Source organism: Phyllobates terribilis, unplaced genomic scaffold (genome assembly GCF_046119375.1).
Source record: "Phyllobates terribilis strain yellow unplaced genomic scaffold, ASM4611937v1 Scaffold_332__1_contigs__length_2088354, whole genome shotgun sequence".
Classification (NCBI taxonomy): domain Eukaryota; kingdom Metazoa; phylum Chordata; class Amphibia; order Anura; family Dendrobatidae; genus Phyllobates; species Phyllobates terribilis.
In genome coordinates, this window is record NW_027363092.1 from 1,888,038 (window position 1) to 1,911,836 (window position 23,799).

Below are 23,799 nucleotides of genomic sequence, written 5' to 3' on the forward strand. Positions count from 1 at the left end.
TTCTGAAATATTTTGCTTTTTCCTGCTTCTCTTAGCATGATAAAGAAGATTCAAAGAGAGTGAGATGCCAGCTCCTTTAATTCAGTCAGTAGCTTCAAACATTTCTGGACGTTTTTCAATGGCAAAAATCAATGAATATTGTAAATGCACAAACAGTAATTTCTCCACATTGCAAGGTGCAATTCTGAAATTTTTTGCTTTTTCATGCTCCTCTTAGCATGATAAAGAAGATTCAAAGAGAGTGAGATGCCAGCTCTTTTCATTCAGCCAGTAGCTTCAAACATTTCTGGTATATGAATAACATGATGTTTTTCAATGGCAAAAATCAATGAATATTGTAAATGCACAAACAGTAATTTCTCCGCATTGCAAGGAGCAATTCTAAAATTTTTTGCTTTTTCCTGCTCCTCTTAGCATGATAAAGAAGATTCAAAGAGAGTGAGATGCCAGCTCCTTTCATTCAGTCAGTAGCTTCAAACATTTCTGGACGTTTTTCAATGGCAAAAATCAATGAATATTGTAAATGCACAAACAGTAATTTCTCCACATTGCAAGGTGCAATTCTGAAATTTTTTGCTTTTTCCTGCTCCTCTTAGCATGATAAAGAAGATTCAAAGAGAGTGAGATGCCAGCTCTTTTCATTCAGTCAGTAGCTTCAAACATTTCTGGTATATGAATAACATGATGTTTTTCAATGGCAAAAATCAATGAATATTGTAAATGCACAAACAGTAATTTCTCCGCATTGCAAGGTGCAATTCTGAAATTTTTTGCTTTTTCCTGCTCCTCTTAGCATGATAAAGAAGATTCAAAGCGAGTGAGATGCCAGTTCCTTTCATTCAGTCAGTAGCTTCAGACATTTCTGGACGTTTTTCAAGGGCAAAAATCAATGAATATTGTAAATGCACAAACAGTAATTTCTCCACATTGCAAGGTGCAATTCTGAAATTTTTTGCTTTTTCCTGCTCCTCTTAGCATGATAAAGAAGATTCAAAGAGAGTGAGATGCCAGCTCTTTTCATTCAGTCAGTAGCTTCAAACATTTCTGGTATATGAAAAACATGATGTTTTTCAATGGCAAAAATCAATGAATATTGTAAATGCACAAACAGTAATTTCTCCGCATTGCAAGGTGCAATTCTGAAATTTTTTGCTTTTTCCTGCTCCTCTTAGCATGATAAAGAAGATTCAAAGAGAGTGAGATGCCAGCTCCTTTCATTCAGTCAGTAGCTTCAAACATTTCTGGACGTTTTTCAATGGCAAAAATCAATGAATATTGTAAATGCACAAACAGTAATTTCTCCACATTGCAAGGTGCAATTCTGAAATTTTTTGCTTTTTCATGCTCCTCTTAGCATGATAAAGAAGATTCAAAGAGAGTGAGATGCCAGCTCTTTTCATTCAGCCAGTAGCTTCAAACATTTCTGGTATATGAATAACATGATGTTTTTCAATGGCAAAAATCAATGAATATTGTAAATGCACAAACAGTAATTTCTCCGCATTGCAAGGAGCAATTCTGAAATTTTTTGCTTTTTCCTGCTCCTCTTAGCATGATAAAGAAGATTCAAAGAGAGTGAGATGCCAGCTCCTTTCATTCAGTCAGTAGCTTCAAACATTTCTGGACGTTTTTCAATGGCAAAAATCAATGAATATTGTAAATGCACAAACAGTAATTTCTCCACATTGCAAGGTGTAATTCTGAAATTTTTTGCTTTTTCCTGCTCCTCTTAGCATGATAAAGAAGATTCAAAGAGAGTGAGATGCCAGCTCTTTTCATTCAGTCAGTAGCTTCAAACATTTCTGGTATATGAATAACATAATGTTTTTCAATGGCAAAAATCAATGAATATTGTAAATGCACAAACAGTAATTTCTCCGCATTGCAAGGTGCATTTCTGAAATTTTTTGCTTTTTCCTGCTTCTCTTAGCATGATAAAGAAGATTCAAAGAGAGTGAGATGCCAGCTCTTTTCATTCAGTCAGTAGCTTCAAACATTTCTGGTATATGAATAACATGATGTTTTTCAATGGCAAAAATCAATGAATATTGTAAATGCACAAACAGTAATTTCTCCGCATTGCAAGGTGCAATTCTGAAATTTTTTGCTTTTTCCTGCTCCTCTTAGCATGATAAAGAAGATTCAAAGCGAGTGAGATGCCAGCTCCTTTCATTCAGTCAGTAGCTTCAAACATTTCTGGACGTTTTTCAAGGGCAAAAATCAATGAATATTGTAAATGCACAAACAGTAATTTCTCCACATTGCAAGGTGCAATTCTGAATTTTTTTGCTTTTTCCTGCTCCTCTTAGCATGATAAAGAAGATTCAAAGAGAGTGAGATGCCAGCTCTTTTCATTCAGTCAGTAGCTTCAAACATTTCTGGTATATGAATAACATGATGTTTTTCAATGGCAAAAATCAATGAATATTGTAAATGCACAAACAGTAATTTCTCCGCATTGCAAGGTGCAATTCTGAAATTTTTTGCTTTTTCCTGCTCCTCTTAGCATGATAAAGAAGATTCAAAGAGAGTGAGATGCCAGCTCCTTTCATTCAGTCAGTAGCTTCAAACATTTCTGGACGTTTTTCAATGGCAAAAATCAATGAATATTGTAAATGCACAAACAGTAATTTCTCCACATTGCAAGGTGCAATTCTGAAATTTTTTGCTTTTTCCTGCTCCTCTTAGCATGATAAAGAAGATTCAAAGAGAGTGAGATGCCAGCTCTTTTCATTCAGTCTGTAGCTTCAAACATTTCTGGTATATGAATAACATGATGTTTTTCAAAGGCAAAAATAAATGAATATTGTAAATGCACAAACAGTAATTTCTCCGCATTGCAAGGTGCAATTCTGAAATTTTTTGCTTTTTCCTGCTCCTCGTAGCATGATAAAGAAGATTCAAAGAGAGTGAGATGCCAGCTCCTTTCATTCAGTCAGTAGCTTCAAACATTTCTGGACGTTTTTCAATGGCAAAAATCAATGAATATTGCAAATGCACAAACAGTAATTTCTCCACATTGCAAGGTGCAATTCTGAAATTTTTTGCTTTTTCCTGCTCCTCTTAGCATGATAAAGAAGATTCAAAGAGAGTGAGATGGCAGCTCTTTTCATTCAGTCAGTAGCTTCAAACATTTCTGGTATATGAATAACATGATGTTTTTCAATGGCAAAAATCAATGAATATTGTAAATGCACAAACAGTAATTTCTCCGCATTGCAAGGTGCAATTCTGAAATATTTTGCTTTTTCCTGCTTCTCTTAGCATGATAAAGAAGATTCAAAGAGAGTGAGATGCCAGCTCCTTTAATTCAGTCAGTAGCTTCAAACATTTCTGGACGTTTTTCAATGGCAAAAATCAATGAATATTGTAAATGCACAAACAGTAATTTCTCCACATTGCAAGGTGCAATTCTGAAATTTTTTGCTTTTTCATGCTCCTCTTAGCATGATAAAGAAGATTCAAAGAGAGTGAGATGCCAGCTCTTTTCATTCAGCCAGTAGCTTCAAACATTTCTGGTATATGAATAACATGATGTTTTTCAATGGCAAAAATCAATGAATATTGTAAATGCACAAACAGTAATTTCTCCGCATTGCAAGGAGCAATTCTAAAATTTTTTGCTTTTTCCTGCTCCTCTTAGCATGATAAAGAAGATTCAAAGAGAGTGAGATGCCAGCTCCTTTCATTCAGTCAGTAGCTTCAAACATTTCTGGACGTTTTTCAATGGCAAAAATCAATGAATATTGTAAATGCACAAACAGTAATTTCTCCACATTGCAAGGTGCAATTCTGAAATTTTTTGCTTTTTCCTGCTCCTCTTAGCATGATAAAGAAGATTCAAAGAGAGTGAGATGCCAGCTCTTTTCATTCAGTCAGTAGCTTCAAACATTTCTGGTATATGAATAACATGATGTTTTTCAATGGCAAAAATCAATGAATATTGTAAATGCACAAACAGTAATTTCTCCGCATTGCAAGGTGCAATTCTGAAATTTTTTGCTTTTTCCTGCTCCTCTTAGCATGATAAAGAAGATTCAAAGCGAGTGAGATGCCAGTTCCTTTCATTCAGTCAGTAGCTTCAGACATTTCTGGACGTTTTTCAAGGGCAAAAATCAATGAATATTGTAAATGCACAAACAGTAATTTCTCCACATTGCAAGGTGCAATTCTGAAATTTTTTGCTTTTTCCTGCTCCTCTTAGCATGATAAAGAAGATTCAAAGAGAGTGAGATGCCAGCTCTTTTCATTCAGTCAGTAGCTTCAAACATTTCTGGTATATGAAAAACATGATGTTTTTCAATGGCAAAAATCAATGAATATTGTAAATGCACAAACAGTAATTTCTCCGCATTGCAAGGTGCAATTCTGAAATTTTTTGCTTTTTCCTGCTCCTCTTAGCATGATAAAGAAGATTCAAAGAGAGTGAGATGCCAGCTCCTTTCATTCAGTCAGTAGCTTCAAACATTTCTGGACGTTTTTCAATGGCAAAAATCAATGAATATTGTAAATGCACAAACAGTAATTTCTCCACATTGCAAGGTGCAATTCTGAAATTTTTTGCTTTTTCATGCTCCTCTTAGCATGATAAAGAAGATTCAAAGAGAGTGAGATGCCAGCTCTTTTCATTCAGCCAGTAGCTTCAAACATTTCTGGTATATGAATAACATGATGTTTTTCAATGGCAAAAATCAATGAATATTGTAAATGCACAAACAGTAATTTCTCCGCATTGCAAGGAGCAATTCTGAAATTTTTTGCTTTTTCCTGCTCCTCTTAGCATGATAAAGAAGATTCAAAGAGAGTGAGATGCCAGCTCCTTTCATTCAGTCAGTAGCTTCAAACATTTCTGGACGTTTTTCAATGGCAAAAATCAATGAATATTGTAAATGCACAAACAGTAATTTCTCCACATTGCAAGGTGTAATTCTGAAATTTTTTGCTTTTTCCTGCTCCTCTTAGCATGATAAAGAAGATTCAAAGAGAGTGAGATGCCAGCTCTTTTCATTCAGTCAGTAGCTTCAAACATTTCTGGTATATGAATAACATAATGTTTTTCAATGGCAAAAATCAATGAATATTGTAAATGCACAAACAGTAATTTCTCCGCATTGCAAGGTGCATTTCTGAAATTTTTTGCTTTTTCCTGCTTCTCTTAGCATGATAAAGAAGATTCAAAGAGAGTGAGATGCCAGCTCCTTTCATTCAGTCAGGAGCTTCAAACATTTCTGGACGTTTTTCAATGGCAAAAATCAATCAATATTGTAAATGCACAAACAGTAATTTCTCCACATTGCAAGGTGCAATTCTGAAATGTTTTACTTTTTCCTGCTCCTCTTAGCATGATAAAGAAGATTCAAAGAGAGTGAGATGCCAGCTCCTTTCATTCAGTCAGTAGCTTCAAACATTTCTGGACGTTTTTCAATGGCAAAAATCAATGAATATTGTAAATGCACAAACAGTAATTTCTCCACATTGCAAGGTGCAATTCTGAAATTTTTTGCTTTTTCCTGCTCCTCTTAGCATGATAAAGAAGATTCAAAGAGAGTGAGATGCCAGCTCTTTTCATTCAGTCAGTAGCTTCAAACATTTCTGGTATATGAATAATATGATGTTTTTCAATGGCAAAAATCAATGAATATTGTAAATGCACAAACAGTAATTTCTCCGCATTGCAAGGTGCAATTCTGAAATTTTTTGCTTTTTCCTGCTTCTCTTAGCATGATAAAGAAGATTCAAAGAGAGTGAGATGCCAGCTCCTTTCATTCAGTCAGTAGCTTCAAACATTTCTGGACGTTTTTCAATGGCAAAAATCAATGAATATTGTAAATGCACAAACAGTAATTTCTCCACATTGCAAGGTGCAATTCTAAAATTTTTTGCTTTTTCCTGCTCCTCTTAGCATGATAAAGAAGATTCAAAGAGAGTGAGATGCCAGCTCTTTTCATTCAGCCAGTAGCTTCAAACATTTCTGGTATATGAATAACATGATGTTTTTCAATGGCAAAAATCAATGAATATTGTAAATGCACAAACAGTAATTTCTCCGCATTGCAAGGTGCAATTCTGAAATTTTTTGCTTTTTCCTGCTCCTCTTAGCATGATAAAGAAGATTCAAAGAGAGTGAAATGCCAGCTCCTTTCATTCAGTCAGTAGCTTCAAACATTTCTGGACGTTTTTCAATGGCAAAAATCAATGAATATTGTAAATGCACAAACAGTAATTTCTCCACATTGCAAGGTGCAATTCTGAAATTTTTTGCTTTTTCCTGCTCCTCTTAGCATGAAAAAGAAGATTCAAAGAGAGTGAGATGGCAGCTCTTTTCATTCAGTCAGTAGCTTCAAACATTTCTGGTATATGAATAACATGATGTTTTTCAATGGCAAAAATCAATGAATATTGTAAATGCACAAACAGTAATTTCTCCGCATTGCAAGGTGCAATTCTGAAATTTTTTGCTTTTTCCTGCTTCTCTTAGCATGATAAAGAAGATTCAAAGAGAGTGAGATGCCAGCTCCTTTCATTCAGTCAGTAGCTTCAAACATTTCTGGACGTTTTTCAATGGCAAAAATCAATGAATATTGTAAATGCACAAACAGTAATTTCTCCACATTGCAAGGTGCAATTCTGAAATTTTTTGCTTTTTCATGCTCCTCTTAGCATGATAAAGAAGATTCAAAGAGAGTGAGATGCCAGCTCTTTTCATCCAGCCAGTAGCTTCAAACATTTCTGGTATATGAATAACATGATGTTTTTCAATGGCAAAAATCAGTGAATATTGTAAATGCACAAACAGTAATTTCTCCGCATTGCAAGGTGCAATTCTGAAATTTTTTGCTTTTTCCTGCTCCTCTTAGCATGATAAAGAAGATTCAAAGAGAGTGAGATGCCAGCTCCTTTCATTCAGTCAGTAGCTTCAAACATTTCTGGACGTTTTTCAATGGCAAAAATCAATGAATATTGTAAATGCACAAACAGTAATTTCTCCACATTGCAAGGTGCAATTCTGAAATTTTTTGCTTTCTCCTGCTCCTCTTAGCATGATAAAGAAGATTCAAAGAGAGTGAGATGGCAGCTCTTTTCATTCAGTCAGTAGCTTCAAACATTTCTGGTATATGAATAACATGATGTTTTTCAATGGCAAAAATCAATGAATATTGTAAATGCACAAACAGTAATTTCTCCGCATTGCAAGGTGCAATTCTGAAATTTTTTGCTTTTTCCTGCTTCTCTTAGCATGATAAAGAAGATTCAAAGAGAGTGAGATGCCAGCTCCTTTAATTCAGTCAGTAGCTTCAAACATTTCTGGACGTTTTTCAATGGCAAAAATCAATGAATATTGTAAATGCACAAACAGTAATTTCTCCACATTGCAAGGTGCAATTCTGAAATTTTTTGCTTTTTCATGCTCCTCTTAGCATGATAAAGAAGATTCAAAGAGAGTGAGATGCCAGCTCTTTTCATTCAGCCAGTAGCTTCAAACATTTCTGGTATATGAATAACATGATGTTTTTCAATGGCAAAAATCAATGAATATTGTAAATGCACAAACAGTAATTTCTCCGCATTGCAAGGAGCAATTCTGAAATTTTTTGCTTTTTCCTGCTCCTCTTAGCATGATAAAGAAGATTCAAAGAGAGTGAGATGCCAGCTCCTTTCATTCAGTCAGTAGCTTCAAACATTTCTGGACGTTTTTCAATGGCAAAAATCAATGAATATTGTAAATGCACAAACAGTAATTTCTCCACATTGCAAGGTGCAATTCTGAAATTTTTTGCTTTTTCCTGCTCCTCTTAGCATGATAAAGAAGATTCAAAGAGAGTGAGATGCCAGCTCTTTTCATTCAGTCAGTAGCTTCAAACATTTCTGGTATATGAATAACATGATGTTTTTCAATGGCAAAAATCAATGAATATTGTAAATGCACAAACAGTAATTTCTCCGCATTGCAAGGTGCAATTCTGAAATTTTTTGCTTTTTCCTGCTCCTCTTAGCATGATAAAGAAGATTCAAAGCGAGTGAGATGCCAGCTCCTTTCATTCAGTCAGTAGCTTCAAACATTTCTGGACGTTTTTCAAGGGCAAAAATCAATGAATATTGTAAATGCACAAACAGTAATTTCTCCACATTGCAAGGTGCAATTCTGAAATTTTTTGCTTTTTCCTGCTCCTCTTAGCATGATAAAGAAGATTCAAAGAGAGTGAGATGCCAGCTCTTTTCATTCAGTCAGTAGCTTCAAACATTTCTGGTATATGAAAAACATGATGTTTTTCAATGGCAAAAATCAATGAATATTGTAAATGCACAAACAGTAATTTCTCCGCATTGCAAGGTGCAATTCTGAAATTTTTTGCTTTTTCCTGCTCCTCTTAGCATGATAAAGAAGATTCAAAGAGAGTGAGATGCCAGCTCCTTTCATTCAGTCAGTAGCTTCAAACATTTCTGGACGTTTTTCAATGGCAAAAATCAATGAATATTGTAAATGCACAAACAGTAATTTCTCCACATTGCAAAGTGCAATTCTGAAATTTTTTGCTTTTTCATGCTCCTCTTAGCATGATAAAGAAGATTCAAAGAGAGTGAGATGCCAGCTCTTTTCATTCAGCCAGTAGCTTCAAACATTTCTGGTATATGAATAACATGATGTTTTTCAATGGCAAAAATCAATGAATATTGTAAATGCACAAACAGTAATTTCTCCGCATTGCAAGGAGCAATTCTGAAATTTTTTGCTTTTTCCTGCTCCTCTTAGCATGATAAAGAAGATTCAAAGAGAGTGAGATGCCAGCTCCTTTCATTCAGTCAGTAGCTTCAAACATTTCTGGACGTTTTTCAATGGCAAAAATCAATGAATATTGTAAATGCACAAACAGTAATTTCTCCACATTGCAAGGTGTAATTCTGAAATTTTTTGCTTTTTCCTGCTCCTCTTAGCATGATAAAGAAGATTCAAAGAGAGTGAGATGCCAGCTCTTTTCATTCAGTCAGTAGCTTCAAACATTTCTGGTATATGAATAACATGATGTTTTTCAATGGCAAAAATCAATGAATATTGTAAATGCACAAACAGTAATTTCTCCGCATTGCAAGGTGCATTTCTGAAATTTTTTGCTTTTTCCTGCTTCTCTTAGCATGATAAAGAAGATTCAAAGAGAGTGAGATGCCAGCTCCTTTCATTCAGTCAGGAGCTTCAAACATTTCTGGACGTTTTTCAATGGCAAAAATCAATCAATATTGTAAATGCACAAACAGTAATTTCTCCACATTGCAAGGTGCAATTCTGAAATGTTTTACTTTTTCCTGCTCCTCTTAGCATGATAAAGAAGATTCAAAGAGAGTGAGATGCCAGCTCCTTTCATTCAGTCAGTAGCTTCAAACATTTCTGGACGTTTTTCAATGGCAAAAATCAATGAATATTGTAAATGCACAAACAGTAATTTCTCCACATTGCAAGGTGCAATTCTGAAATTTTTTGCTTTTTCCTGCTCCTCTTAGCATGATAAAGAAGATTCAAAGAGAGTGAGATGCCAGCTCTTTTCATTCAGTCAGTAGCTTCAAACATTTCTGGTATATGAATAATATGATGTTTTTCAATGGCAAAAATCAATGAATATTGTAAATGCACAAACAGTAATTTCTCCGCATTGCAAGGTGCAATTCTGAAATTGTTTGCTTTTTCCTGCTCCTCTTAGCATGATAAAGAAGATTCAAAGAGAGTGAGATGCCAGCTCCTTTCATTCAGTCAGTAGCTTCAAACATTTCTGGACGTTTTTCAATGGCAAAAATCAATGAATATTGTAAATGCACAAACAGTAATTTCTCCACATTGCAAGGTGCAATTCTGAAATTTTTTGCTTTTTCCTGCTCCTCTTAGCATGATAAAGAAGATTCAAAGAGAGTGAGATGGCAGCTCTTTTCATTCAGTCAGTAGCTTCAAACATTTCTGGTATATGAATAACATGATGTTTTTCAATGGCAAAAATCAATGAATATTGTAAATGCACAAACAGTAATTTCTCCGCATTGCAAGGTGCAATTCTGAAATTTTTTGCTTTTTCCTGCTTCTCTTAGCATGATAAAGAAGATTCAAAGAGAGTGAGATGCCAGCTCCTTTCATTCAGTCAGTAGCTTCAAACATTTCTGGACGTTTTTCAATGGCAAAAATCAATGAATATTGTAAATGCACAAACAGTAATTTCTCCACATTGCAAGGTGCAATTCTGAAATTTTTTGCTTTTTCATGCTCCTCTTAGCATGATAAAGAAGATTCAAAGAGAGTGAGATGCCAGCTATTTTCATTCAGCCAGTAGCTTCAAACATTTCTGGTATATGAATAACATGATGTTTTTCAATGGCAAAAATCAATGAATATTGTAAATGCACAAACAGTAATTTCTCCGCATTGCAAGGAGCAATTCTGAAATTTTTTGCTTTTTCCTGCTCCTCTTAGCATGATAAAGAAGATTCAAAGAGAGTGAGATGCCAGCTCCTTTCATTCAGTCAGTAGCTTCAAACATTTCTGGACGTTTTTCAAGGGCAAAAATCAATGAATATTGTAAATGCACAAACAGTAATTTCTCCACATTGCAAGGTGCAATTCTGAAATTTTTTGCTTTTTCCTGCTTCTCTTAGCATGATAAAGAAGATTCAAAGAGAGTGAGATGCCAGCTCTTTTCATTCAGTCAGTAGCTTCAAACATTTCTGGTATATGAATAACATGATGTTTTTCAATGGCAAAAATCAATGAATATTGTAAATGCACAAACAGTAATTTCTCCGCATTGCAAGGTGCAATTCTGAATTTTTTTGCTTTTTCCTGCTCCTCTTAGCATGATAAAGAAGATTCAAAGAGAGTGAGATGCCAGCTCCTTTCATTCAGTCAGTAGCTTCAAACATTTCTGGACGTTTTTCAATGGCAAAAATCAATGAATATTGTAAATGCACAAACAGTAATTTCTCCACATTGCAAGGTGCAATTCTGAAATTTTTTGCTTTTTCCTGCTCCTCTTAGCATGATAAAGAAGATTCAAAGAGAGTGAGATGCCAGCTCTTTTCATTCAGTCTGTAGCTTCAAACATTTCTGGTATATGAATAACATGATGTTTTTCAATGGCAAAAATAAATGAATATTGTAAATGCACAAACAGTAATTTCTCCGCATTGCAAGGTGCAATTCTGAAATTTTTTGCTTTTTCCTGCTTCTCTTAGCATGATAAAGAGGATTCAAAGAGAGTGAGATGCCAGCTCCTTTCATTCAGTCAGTAGCTTCAAACATTTCTGGACGTTTTTCAATGGCAAAAATCAATGAATATTGTAAATGCACAAACAGTAATTTCTCCACATTGCAAGGTGCAATTCTGAAATTTTTTGCTTTTTCCTGCTCTTCTTAGCATGATAAAGAAGATTCAAAGAGAGTGAGATGCCAGCTCTTTTCATTCAGCCAGTAGCTTCAAACATTTCTGGTATATGAATACCATGATGTTTTTCAATGGCAAAAATCAGTGAATATTGTAAATGCTCAAACAGTAATTTCTCCGCATTGCAAGGTGCAATTCTGAAATTTTTTGCTTTTTCCTGCTCCTCTTAGCATGATAAAGAAGATTCAAAGAGAATGAGATGCCAGCTCCTTTCATTCAGTCAGTAGCTTCAAACATTTCTGGACGTTTTTCAATGGCAAAAATCAATGAATATTGTAAATGCACAAACAGTAATTTCTCCACATTGCAAGGTGCAATTCTGAAATTTTTTGCTTTTTCCTGCTCCTCTTAGCATGATAAAGAAGATTCAAAGAGAGTGAGATGCCAGCTCTTTTCATTCAGTCAGTAGCTTCAAACATTTCTGGTATATGAATAACATGATGTTTTTCAATGGCAAAAATCAATGAATATTGTAAATGCACAAACAGTAATTTCTCCGCATTGCAAGGTGCAATTCTGAAATTTTTTGCTTTTTCCTGCTCCTCTTAGCATGATAAAGAAGATTCAAAGAGAGTGAGATGCCAGCTCCTTTCATTCAGTCAGTAGCTTCAAACATTTCTGGACGTTTTTCAATGGCAAAAATCAATGAATATTGTAAATGCACAAACAGTAATTTCTCCACATTGCAAGGTGCAATTCTGAAATTTTTTGCTTTTTCCTGCTCCTCTTAGCATGATAAAGAAGATTCAAAGAGAGTGAGATGCCAGCTCTTTTCATTCAGTCAGTAGCTTCAAACATTTATGGTATATGAATAACATGATGTTTTTCAATGGCAAAAATAATTGAATATTGTAAATGCACAAAGAGTAATTTCTCCGCATTGCAAGGTGCAATTCTGAAATTTTTTGCTTTTTCCTGCTCCTCTTAGCATGATAAAGAAGATTCAAAGAGAGTGAGATGCCAGCTCCTTTCATTCAGTCAGTAGCTTCAAACATTTCTGGACGTTTTTCAATGGCAAAAATCAATGAATATTGTAAATGCACAAACAGTAATTTCTCCACATTGCAAGGTGCAATTCTGAAATTTTTTGCTTTTTCCTGCTCCTCTTAGCATGATAAAAAAGATTCAAAGAGAGTGAGATGCCAGCTCTTTTCATTCAGTCAGTAGCTTCAAACATTTCTGGTATATGAATAACATGATGTTTTTCAATGGCAAAAATCAATGAATATTGTAAATGCACAAACAGTAATTTCTCCGCATTGCAAGGTGCAATTCTGAAATTTTTTGCTTTTTCCTGCTTCTCTTAGCATGATAAAGAGGATTCAAAGAGAGTGAGATGCCAGCTCCTTTCATTCAGTCAGTAGCTTCAAACATTTCTGGACGTTTTTCAATGGCAAAAATCAATGAATATTGTAAATGCACAAACAGTAATTTCTCCACATTGCAAGGTGCAATTCTGAAATTTTTTGCTTTTTCCTGCTCCTCTTAGCATGATAAAGAAGATTCAAAGAGAGTGAGATGCCAGCTCTTTTCATTCAGTCAGTAGCTTCAAACATTTCTGGTATATGAATAACATGATGTTTTTCAATGGCAAAAATCAATGAATATTGTAAATGCACAAACAGTAATTTCTCCGCATTGCAAGGTGCAATTCTGAAATTTTTTGCTTTTTCCTGCTCCTCTTAGCATGATAAAGAAGATTCAAAGAGAGTGAGATGCCAGCTCCTTTCATTCAGTCAGTAGCTTCAAACATTTCTGGACGTTTTTCAATGGCAAAAATCAATGAATATTGTAAATGCACAAACAGTAATTTCTCCACATTGCAAGGTGCAATTCTGAAATTTTTTGCTTTTTCCTGCTCCTCTTAGCATGATAAAGAAGATTCAAAGAGAGTGAGATGCCAGCTCTTTTCATTCAGTCAGTAGCTTCAAACATTTATGGTATATGAATAACATGATGTTTTTCAATGGCAAAAATCAATGAATATTGTAAATGCACAAAGAGTAATTTCTCCGCATTGCAAGGTGCAATTCTGAAATTTTTTGCTTTTTCCTGCTCCTCTTAGCATGATAAAGAAGATTCAAAGAGAGTGAGATGCCAGCTCCTTTCATTCAGTCAGTAGCTTCAAACATTTCTGGACGTTTTTCAATGGCAAAAATCAATGAATATTGTAAATGCACAAACAGTAATTTCTCCACATTGCAAGGTGCAATTCTGAAATTTTTTGCTTTTTCCTGCTCCTCTTAGCATGATAAAAAAGATTCAAAGAGAGTGAGATGCCAGCTCTTTTCATTCAGCCAGTAGCTTCAAACATTTCTGGTATATGAATAACATGATGTTTTTCAATGGCAAAAATCAATGAATATTGTAAATGCACAAACAGTTATTTCTCCGCATTGCAAGGTGCAATTCTGAAATTTTTTGCTTTTTCCTGCTCCTCTTAGCATGGTAAAGAAGATTCAAAGAGAGTGAGATGCCAGCTCCTTTCATTCAGTCAGTAGCTTCAAACATTTCTGTACGTTTTTCAATGGCAAAAATCAATGAATATTGTAAATGCACAAACAGTAATTTCTCCACATTGCAAGGTGCAATTCTGAAATTTTTTGACTTTTTCCTGCTCCCCTTAGCATGATAAAGAAAGTTCAAAGAGAGTGAGATGCCAGCTCTTTTCATTCAGTCAGTAGCTTCAAACATTTGTGGTATATGAATAACATGATGTTTTTCAATGGCAAAAATCAATGAATATTGTAAATGCACAAACAGTAATTTCTCCGCATTGCAAGGTGCAATTCTGAAATTTTTTGCTTTTTCCTGCTCCTCTTAGCATGATAAAGAAGATTCAAAGAGAGTGAGATGCCAGCTCCTTTCATTCAGTCAGTAGCTTCAAACATTTCTGGACGTTTTTCAATGGCAAAAATCAATGAATATTGTAAATGCACAAACAGTAATTTCTCCACATTGCAAGGTGCAATTCTGAAATTTTTTGCTTTTTCCTGCTCCTCTTAGCATGATAAAGAAGATTCAAAGAGAGTGAGATGCCAGCTCTTTTCATTCAGTCAGTAGCTTCAAACATTTCTGGTATATGAATAACATGATGTTTTTCAATGGCAAAAATCAATGAATATTGTAAATGCACAAACAGTAATTTCTCCGCATTGCAAGGTGCAATTCTGAAATTTTTTGCTTTTTCCTGCTTCTCTTAGCATGATAAAGAGGATTCAAAGAGAGTGAGATGCCAGCTCCTTTCATTCAGTCAGTAGCTTCAAACATTTCTGGACGTTTTTCAATGGCAAAAATCAATGAATATTGTAAATGCACAAACAGTAATTTCTCCACATTGCAAGGTGCAATTCTGAAATTTTTTGCTTTTTCCTGCTCCTCTTAGCATGATAAAGAAGATTCAAAGAGAGTGAGATGCCAGCTCTTTTCATTCAGCCAGTAGCTTCAAACATTTCTGGTATATGAATAACATGATGTTTTTCAATGGCAAAAATCAATGAATATTGTAAATGCACAAACAGTAATTTCTCCGCATTGCAAGGTGCAATTCTCAGATTTTTTGCTTTTTCCTGCTGCTCTTAGCATGATAAAGAAGATTCAAAGAGAGTGAGATGCCAGCTCCTTTCATTCAGCCAGTAGCTTCAAACATTTCTGGACGTTTTTCAATGGCAAAAATCAATGAATATTGTAAATGCACAAACAGTAATTTCTCCACATTGCAAGGTGCAATTCTGAAATTTTTTGCTTTTTCCTGCTCCTCTTAGCATGATAAAGAAGATTCAAAGAGAGTGAGATGCCAGCTCTTTTCATTCAGTCAGTAGCTTCAAACATTTCTGGTATATGAATAACATGATGTTTTTCAACGGCAAAAATCAATGAATATTGTAAATGCACAAACAGTAATTTCTCCGCATTGCAAGGTGCAATTCTGAAATTTTTTGCTTTTTCCTGCTCCTCTTAGCATGATAAAGAAGATTCAAAGAGAGTGAGATGCCAGCTCCTTTCATTCAGTCAGTAGCTTCAAACATTTCTGGACGTTTTTCAATGGCAAAAATCAATGAATATTGTAAATGCACAAACAGTAATTTCTCCACATTGCAAGGTGCAATTCTGAAATTTTTTGCTTTTTCCTGCTCCTCTTAGCATGATAAAGAAGATTCAAAGAGAGTGAGATGCCAGCTCTTTTCATTCAGTCAGTAGCTTCAAACATTTCTGTTATATGAATAACATGATGTTTTTCAATGGCAAAAATCAATGAATATTGTAAATGCACAAAGAGTAATTTCTCCGCATTGCAAGGTGCAATTCTGAAATGTTTTGCTTTTTCCTGCTCCTCTTAGAATGATAAAGAAGATTCAAAGAGAGTGAGATGCCAGCTCCTTTCATTCAGTCAGTAGCTTCAAACATTTCTGGTATATGAATAACATGATGTTTTTCAATGGCAAAAATCAATGAATATTGTAAATGCACAAAGAGTAATTTCTCCGCATTGCAAGGTGCAATTCTGAAATGTTTTGCTTTTTCCTGCTCCTCTTAGAATGATAAAGAAGATTCAAAGAGAGTGAGATGCCAGCTCCTTTCATTCAGTCAGTAGCTTCAAACATTTCTGGACGTTTTTCAATGGCAAAAATCAATGAATATTTTAAATGCACAAACAGTAATTTCTCCACATTGCAAGGTGCAATTCTGAAATTTTTTGCTTTTTCCTGCTCCTCTTAGCATGATAAAGAAGATTCAAAGAGAGTGAGATGCCAGCTCTTTTCATTCAGCCAGTAGCTTCAAACATTTCTGGTATATGAATAACATGATGTTTTTCAATGGCAAAAATCAGTGAATATTGTAAATGCACAAACAGTAATTTCTCCGCATTGCAAGGTGCAATTCTGAAATTTTTTGCTTTTTCCTGCTCCTCTTAGCATGATAAAGAAGATTCAAAGAGAATGAGATGCCAGCTCCTTTCATTCAGTCAGTAGCTTCAAACATTTCTGGACGTTTTTCAATGGCAAAAATCAATGAATATTGTAAATGCACAAACAGTAATTTCTCCGCATTGCAAGGTGCAATTCTGACATTTTTTGCTTTTTCCTGCTTCTCTTAGCATGATAAAGAGGATTCAAAGAGAGTGAGATGCCAGCTCCTTTCATTCAGTCAGTAGCTTCAAACATTTCTGGACGTTTTTCAATGGCAAAAATCAATGAATATTGTAAATGCACAAACAGTAATTTCTCCACATTGCAAGGTGCAATTCTGAAATTTTTTGCTTTTTCCTGCTCCTCTTAGCATGATAAAGAAGATTCAAAGAGAGTGAGATGCCAGCTCTTTTCATTCAGCCAGTAGCTTCAAACATTTCTGGTATATGAATAACATGATGTTTTTCAATGGCAAAAATCAATGAATATTGTAAATGCACAAACAGTTATTTCTCCGCATTGCAAGGTGCAATTCTGAAATTTTTTGCTTTTTCCTGCTCCTCTTAGCATGGTAAAGAAGATTCAAAGAGAGTGAGATGCCAGCTCCTTTCATTCAGTCAGTAGCTTCAAACATTTCTGTACGTTTTTCAATGGCAAAAATCAATGAATATTGTAAATGCACAAACAGTAATTTCTCCACATTGCAAGGTGCAATTCTGAAATTTTTTGACTTTTTCCTGCTCCCCTTAGCATGATAAAGAAGATTCAAAGAGAGTGAGATGCCAGCTCTTTTCATTCAGTCAGTAGCTTCAAACATTTGTGGTATATGAATAACATGATGTTTTTCAATGGCAAAAATCAATGAATATTGTAAATGCACAAACAGTAATTTCTCCGCATTGCAAGGTGCAATTCTGAAATTTTTTGCTTTTTCCTGCTCCTCTTAGCATGATAAAGAAGATTCAAAGAGAGTGAGATGCCAGCTCCTTTCATTCAGTCAGTAGCTTCAAACATTTCTGGACGTTTTTCAATGGCAAAAATCAATGAATATTGTAAATGCACAAACAGTAATTTCTCCACATTGCAAGGTGCAATTCTGAAATTTTTTGCTTTTTCCTGCTCCTCTTAGCATGATAAAGAAGATTCAAAGAGAGTGAGATGCCAGCTCTTTTCATTCAGTCAGTAGCTTCAAACATTTCTGGTATATGAATAACATGATGTTTTTCAATGGCAAAAATCAATGAATATTGTAAATGCACAAACAGTAATTTCTCCGCATTGCAAGGTGCAATTCTGAAATTTTTTGCTTTTTCCTGCTTCTCTTAGCATGATAAAGAGGATTCAAAGAGAGTGAGATGCCAGCTCCTTTCATTCAGTCAGTAGCTTCAAACATTTCTGGACGTTTTTCAATGGCAAAAATCAATGAATATTGTAAATGCACAAACAGTAATTTCTCCACATTGCAAGGTGCAATTCTGAAATTTTTTGCTTTTTCCTGCTCCTCTTAGCATGATAAAGAAGATTCAAAGAGAGTGAGATGCCAGATCTTTTCATTCAGCCAGTAGCTTCAAACATTTCTGGTATATGAATAACATGATGTTTTTCAATGGCAAAAATCAATGAATATTGTAAATGCACAAACAGTAATTTCTCCGCATTGCAAGGTGCAATTCTCAGATTTTTTGCTTTTTCCTGCTGCTCTTAGCATGATAAAGAAGATTCAAAGAGAGTGAGATGCCAGCTCCTTTCATTCAGCCAGTAGCTTCAAACATTTCTGGACGTTTTTCAATGGCAAAAATCAATGAATATTGTAAATGCACAAACAGTAATTTCTCCACATTGCAAGGTGCAATTCTGAAATTTTTTGCTTTTTCCTGCTCCTCTTAGCATGATAAAGAAGATTCAAAGAGAGTGAGATGCCAGCTCTTTTCATTCAGTCAGTAGCTTCAAACATTTCTGGTATATGAATAACATGATGTTTTTCAACGGCAAAAATCAATGAATATTGTAAATGCACAAACAGTAATTTCTCCGCATTGCAAAGTGCAATTCTGAAATTTTTTGCTTTTTCCTGCTCCTCTTAGCATGATAAAGAAGATTCAAAGAGAGTGAGATGCCAGCTCCTTTCATTCAGTCAGTAGCTTCAAACATTTCTGGACGTTTTTCAATGGCAAAAATCAATGAATATTGTAAATGCACAAACAGTAATTTCTCCACATTGCAAGGTGCAATTCTGAAATTATTTGCTTTTTCCTGCTCCTCTTAGCATGATAAAGAAGATTCAAAGAGAGTGAGATGCCAGCTCTTTTCATTCAGTCAGTAGCTTCAAACATTTCTGTTATATGAATAACATGATGTTTTTCAATGGCAAAAATCAATGAATATTGTAAATGCACAAAGAGTAATTTCTCCGCATTGCAAGGTGCAATTCTGAAATTTTTTGCTTTTTCCTGCTCCTCTTAGAATGATAAAGAAGATTCAAAGAGAGTGAGATGCCAGCTCCTTTCATTCAGTCAGTAGCTTCAAACATTTCTGGACGTTTTTCAATGGCAAAAATCAATGAATATTGTAAATGCACAAACAGTAATTTCTCCACATTGCATGGTGCAATTCTGAAATTTTTTGCTTTTTCCTGCTCCTCTTAGCATGATAAAGAAGATTCAAAGAGAGTGAGATGCCAGCTCTTTTCATTCAGTCAGTAGCTTCAAACATTTCTGGTATATGAATAACATGATGTTTTTCAATGGCAAAAATCAATGAATATTGTAAATGCACAAACAGTAATTTCTCCGCATTGCAAGGTGCAATTCTGAAATTTTTTGCTTTTTCCTGCTCCTCTTAGCATGATAAAGAAGATTCAAAGAGAGTGAGATGCCAGCTCCTTTCTTTCAGTCAGTAGCTTCAAACATTTCTGGACGTTTTTCAATGGCAAAAATCAATGAATATTGTAAATGCACAAACAGTAATTTCTCCACATTGCAAGGTGCAATTCTGAAATTTTTTGCTTTTTCCTACTCCTCTTAGCATGATAAAGAAGATTCAAAGAGAGTGAGATGCCAGCTCTTTTCATTCAGTCAGTAGCTTCAAACATTTCTGGTATATGAATAACATGATGTTTTTCAATGGCAAAAAATCAATGAATATTGTAAATGCACAAACAGTAATTTCTCCGCATTGCAAGGAGCAATTCTGAAATTTTTTGCTTTTTCCTGCTCCTCTTAGCATGATAAAGAAGATTCAAAGAGAGTGAGATGCCAGCTCCTTTCATTCAGTCAGTAGCTTCAAACATTTCTGGACGTTTTTCAATGGCAAAAATCAATGAATATTGTAAATGCACAAACAGTAATTTCTCCACATTGCAAGGTGCAATTCTGAAATTTTTTGCTTTTTCCTGCTCCTCTTAGCATGATAAAGAAGATTCAAAGAGATTGAGATGCCAGCTCTTTTCATTCAGTCAGTAGCTTCAAACATTTCTGGTATATGAATAACATGATGTTTTTCAATGGCAAAAATCAATGAATATTGTAAATGCACAAACAGTAATTTCTCCGCATTGCAAGGTGCAATTCTGAAATTTTTTGCTTTTTCTTGCTCCTCTTAGCATGATAAAGAAGATTCAAAGAGAGTGAGATGCCAGCTCCTTTCATTCAGTCAGTAGCTTCAAACATTTCAGGACGTTTTTCAATGGCAAAAATCAATGAATATTGTAAATGCACAAACAGTAATTTCTCCACATTGCAAGGTGCAATTTTGAAATTTTTTGCTTTTTCCTGCTCCTCTTAGCATGATAAAGAAGATTCAAAGAGAGTGAGATGCCAGCTCTTTTCATTCAGTCAGTAGCTTCAAACATTTCTGGTATATGAATAACATGATGTTTTTCAATGGCAAAAATCAATGAATATTGTAAATGCACAAACAGTAATTTCTCCGCATTGCAAGGTGCAATTCTGAAATTTTTTACTTTTTCCTGCTCCTCTTAGCATGATAAAGAAGATTCAAAGAGAGTGAGATGCCAGCTCCTTTCATTCAGTCAGTAGCTTCAAACATTTCTGGACGTTTTTCAATGGCAAAAATCAATGAATATTGTAAATGCACAAACAGTAATTTCTCCACATTGCAAGGTGCAATTCTGAAATTTTTTGCTTTTTCCTGCTCCTCTTAGCATGATAAAGAAGATTCAAAGAGAGTGAGATGCCAGCTCTTTTCATTCAGTCAGTAGCTTCAAACATTTCTGGTTTAAGAAAAACATGATGTTTTTCAATGGCAAAAATCAATGAATATTGTAAATGCACAAACAGTAATTTCTCCGCATTACAAGGTGCAATTCTGAAATTTTTTGCTTTTCCTGCTCTCCTTAGCATGATAAAGAAGATTCAAAGAGAGTGAGATGCCAGCTCCTTTCATTCAGTCAGTAGCTTCAAACATTTCTGGATGTTTTTCAATGGCAAAAATCAATGAATATTGTAAATGCACAAACAGTAATTTCTCCACATTGCATGGTGCAATTCTGAAATTTTTTGCTTTTTCCTGCTCCTCTTAGCATGATAAAGAAGATTCAAAGAGAGTGAGATGCCAGCTCTTTTCATTCAGTCAGTAGCTTCAAACATTTCTGGTATATGAATAACATGATGTTTTTCAATGGCAAAAATCAATGAATATTGTAAATGCACAAACAGTAATTTCTCCGCATTGCAAGGTGCAATTCTGAAATTTTTTGCTTTTTCCTGCTCCTCTTAGCATGATAAAGAAGATTCAAAGACAGTGAGATGCCAGCTCCTTTCATTCAGTCAGTAGCTTCAAACATTTCTGGACGTTTTTCAATGGCAAAAATCAATGAATATTGTAAATGCACAAACAGTAATTTCTCCACATTGCAAGGTGCAATTCTGAAATTTTTTGCTTTTTCCTGCTCCTCTTAGCATGATAAAGAAGATTCAAAGAGAGTGAGATGCCAGCTCTTTTCATTCAGTCAGTAGCTTCAAACATTTCTGGACGTTTTTCAATGGCAAAAATCAATGAATATTGTAAATGCACAAACAGTAATTTCTCCACATTGCAAGGTGCAATTCTGAAATTTTTTGCTTTTTCCTGCTCCTCTTAGCATGATAAAGAAGATTCAAAGAGAGTGAGATGCCAGCTCCTTTCATTCAGTCAGTAGCTTCAAACATTTCTGGACGTTTTTCAATGGCAAAAATCAATGAATATTGTAAATGCACAAACAGTAATTTCTCCACATTGCAAGGTGCAATTCTGAAATTTTTTGCTTTTTCCTGCTCCTCTTAGCATGATAAAGAAGATTCAAAGAGAGTGAGATGCCAGCTCTTTTCATTCAGTCAGTAGCTTCAAACATTTCTGGTATATGAATAACATGATGTTTTTCAATGGCAAAAATCAATGAATATTGTAAATGCACAAACAGTAATTTCTCCGCATTGCAAGGTGCAATTCTGAAATTTTTTGCTTTTTCCTGCTCCTCTTAGCATGATAAAGAAGATTCAAAGAGAGTGAGATGCCAGCTCCTTTCATTCAGTCAGTAGCTTCAAACATTTCTGGACGTTTTTCAATAGCAAAAATCAATGAATATTGTAAATGCACAAACAGTAATTTCTCCACATTGCAAGGTGCAATTCTGAAATTTTTTGCTTTTTCCTGCTCCTCTTAGCATGATAAAGAAGATTCAAAGAGAGTGAGATGCCAGCTCTTTTCATTCAGTCAGTAGCTTCAAACATTTCTGGTATATGAATAACATGATGTTTTTCAATGGCAAAAATCAATGAATATTGTAAAGGCACAAACAGTAATTTCTCCGCATTGCAAGGTGCAATTCTGAAATTTTTTTCTTTTTCCTGCTCCTCTTAGCATGATAAAGAAGATTCAAAGAGAGTGAGATGCCAGCTCCTTTCATTCAGTCAGGAGCTTCAAACATTTCTGGACGTTTTTCAATGGCAAAAATCAATGAATATTGTAAATGCACAAACAGTAATTTCTCCACATTGCAAGGTGCAATTCTGAAATTTTTTGCTTTTTCCTGCTCCTCTTAGCATGATAAAGAAGATTCAAAGAGAGTGAGATGCCAGCTCTTTTCATTCAGTCAGTAGCTTCAAACATTTCTGGTATAAGAAAAACATGATGTTTTTCAATGGCAAAAATCAATGAATATTGTAAATGCACAAACAGTAATTTCTCCGCATTGCAAGGTGCAATTCTGAATTTTTTTGCTTTTTCCTGCTCCCCTTAGCATGATAAAGAAGATTCAAAGAGAGTGAGATGCCAGCTCCTTTCATTCAGTCAGTAGCTTCAAACATTTCTGGACGTTTTTCAATGGCAAAAATCAATGAATATTGTAAATGCACAAACAGTAATTTCTCCACATTGCAAGGTGCAATTCTGAAATTTTTTGCTTTTTCCTGCTCCTCTTAGCATGATAAAGAAGATTCAAAGAGAGTGAGATGCCAGCTCTTTTCATTCAGTCAGTAGCTTCAAACATTTCTGGTATATGAATAACATGATGTTTTTCAATGGCAAAAATCAATGAATATTGTAAAGGCACAAACAGTAATTTCTCCGCATTGCAAGGTGCAATTCTGAAATTTTTTACTTTTTCCTGCTCCTCTTAGCATGATAAAGAAGATTCAAAGAGAGTGAGATGCCAGCTCCTTTCATTCAGTCAGTAGCTTCAAACATTTCTGGACGTTTTTCAATGGCAAAAATCAATGAATATTGTAAATGCACAAACAGTAATTTCTCCACATTGCAAGGTGCAATTCTGAATTTTTTTGCTTTTTCCTGCTCCTCTTAGCATGATAAAGAAGATTCAAAGAGAGTTAGATGCCAGCTCTTTTCATTCAGTCAGTAGCTTCAAACATTTCTGGTATAAGAAAAACATGATGTTTTTCAATGGCAAAAATCAATGAATATTGTAAATGCACAAACAGTAATTTCTCCGCGTTGCAAGGTGCAATTCTGAAATTTTTTGCTTTTTCCTGCTCCCCTTAGCATGATAAAGAAGATTCAAAGAGAGTGAGATGCCAGCTCCTTTCATTCAGTCAGTAGCTTCAAACATTTCTGGACGTTTTTCAATGGCAAAAATCAATGAATATTGTAAATGCACAAACAGTAATTTCTCCGCATTGCAAGGTGCAATTCTGAAATTTTTTGCTTTTTCCTGCTCCTCTTAGCATGATAAAGAAGATTCAAAGAGAATGAGATGCCAGCTCCTTTCATTCAGTCAGTAGCTTCAAACATTTCTGGACGTTTTTCAATGGCAAAAATCAATGAATATTGTAAATGCACAAACAGTAATTTCTCCACATTGCAATGTGCAATTCTGAAATTTTTTGCTTTTTCCTGCTCCTCTTAGCATGATAAAGAAGATTCAAAGAGAGTGAGATGCCAGCTCTTTTCATTCAGTCAGTAGCTTCAAACATTTCTGGTATATGAATAACATGATGTTTTTCAATGGCAAAAATCAA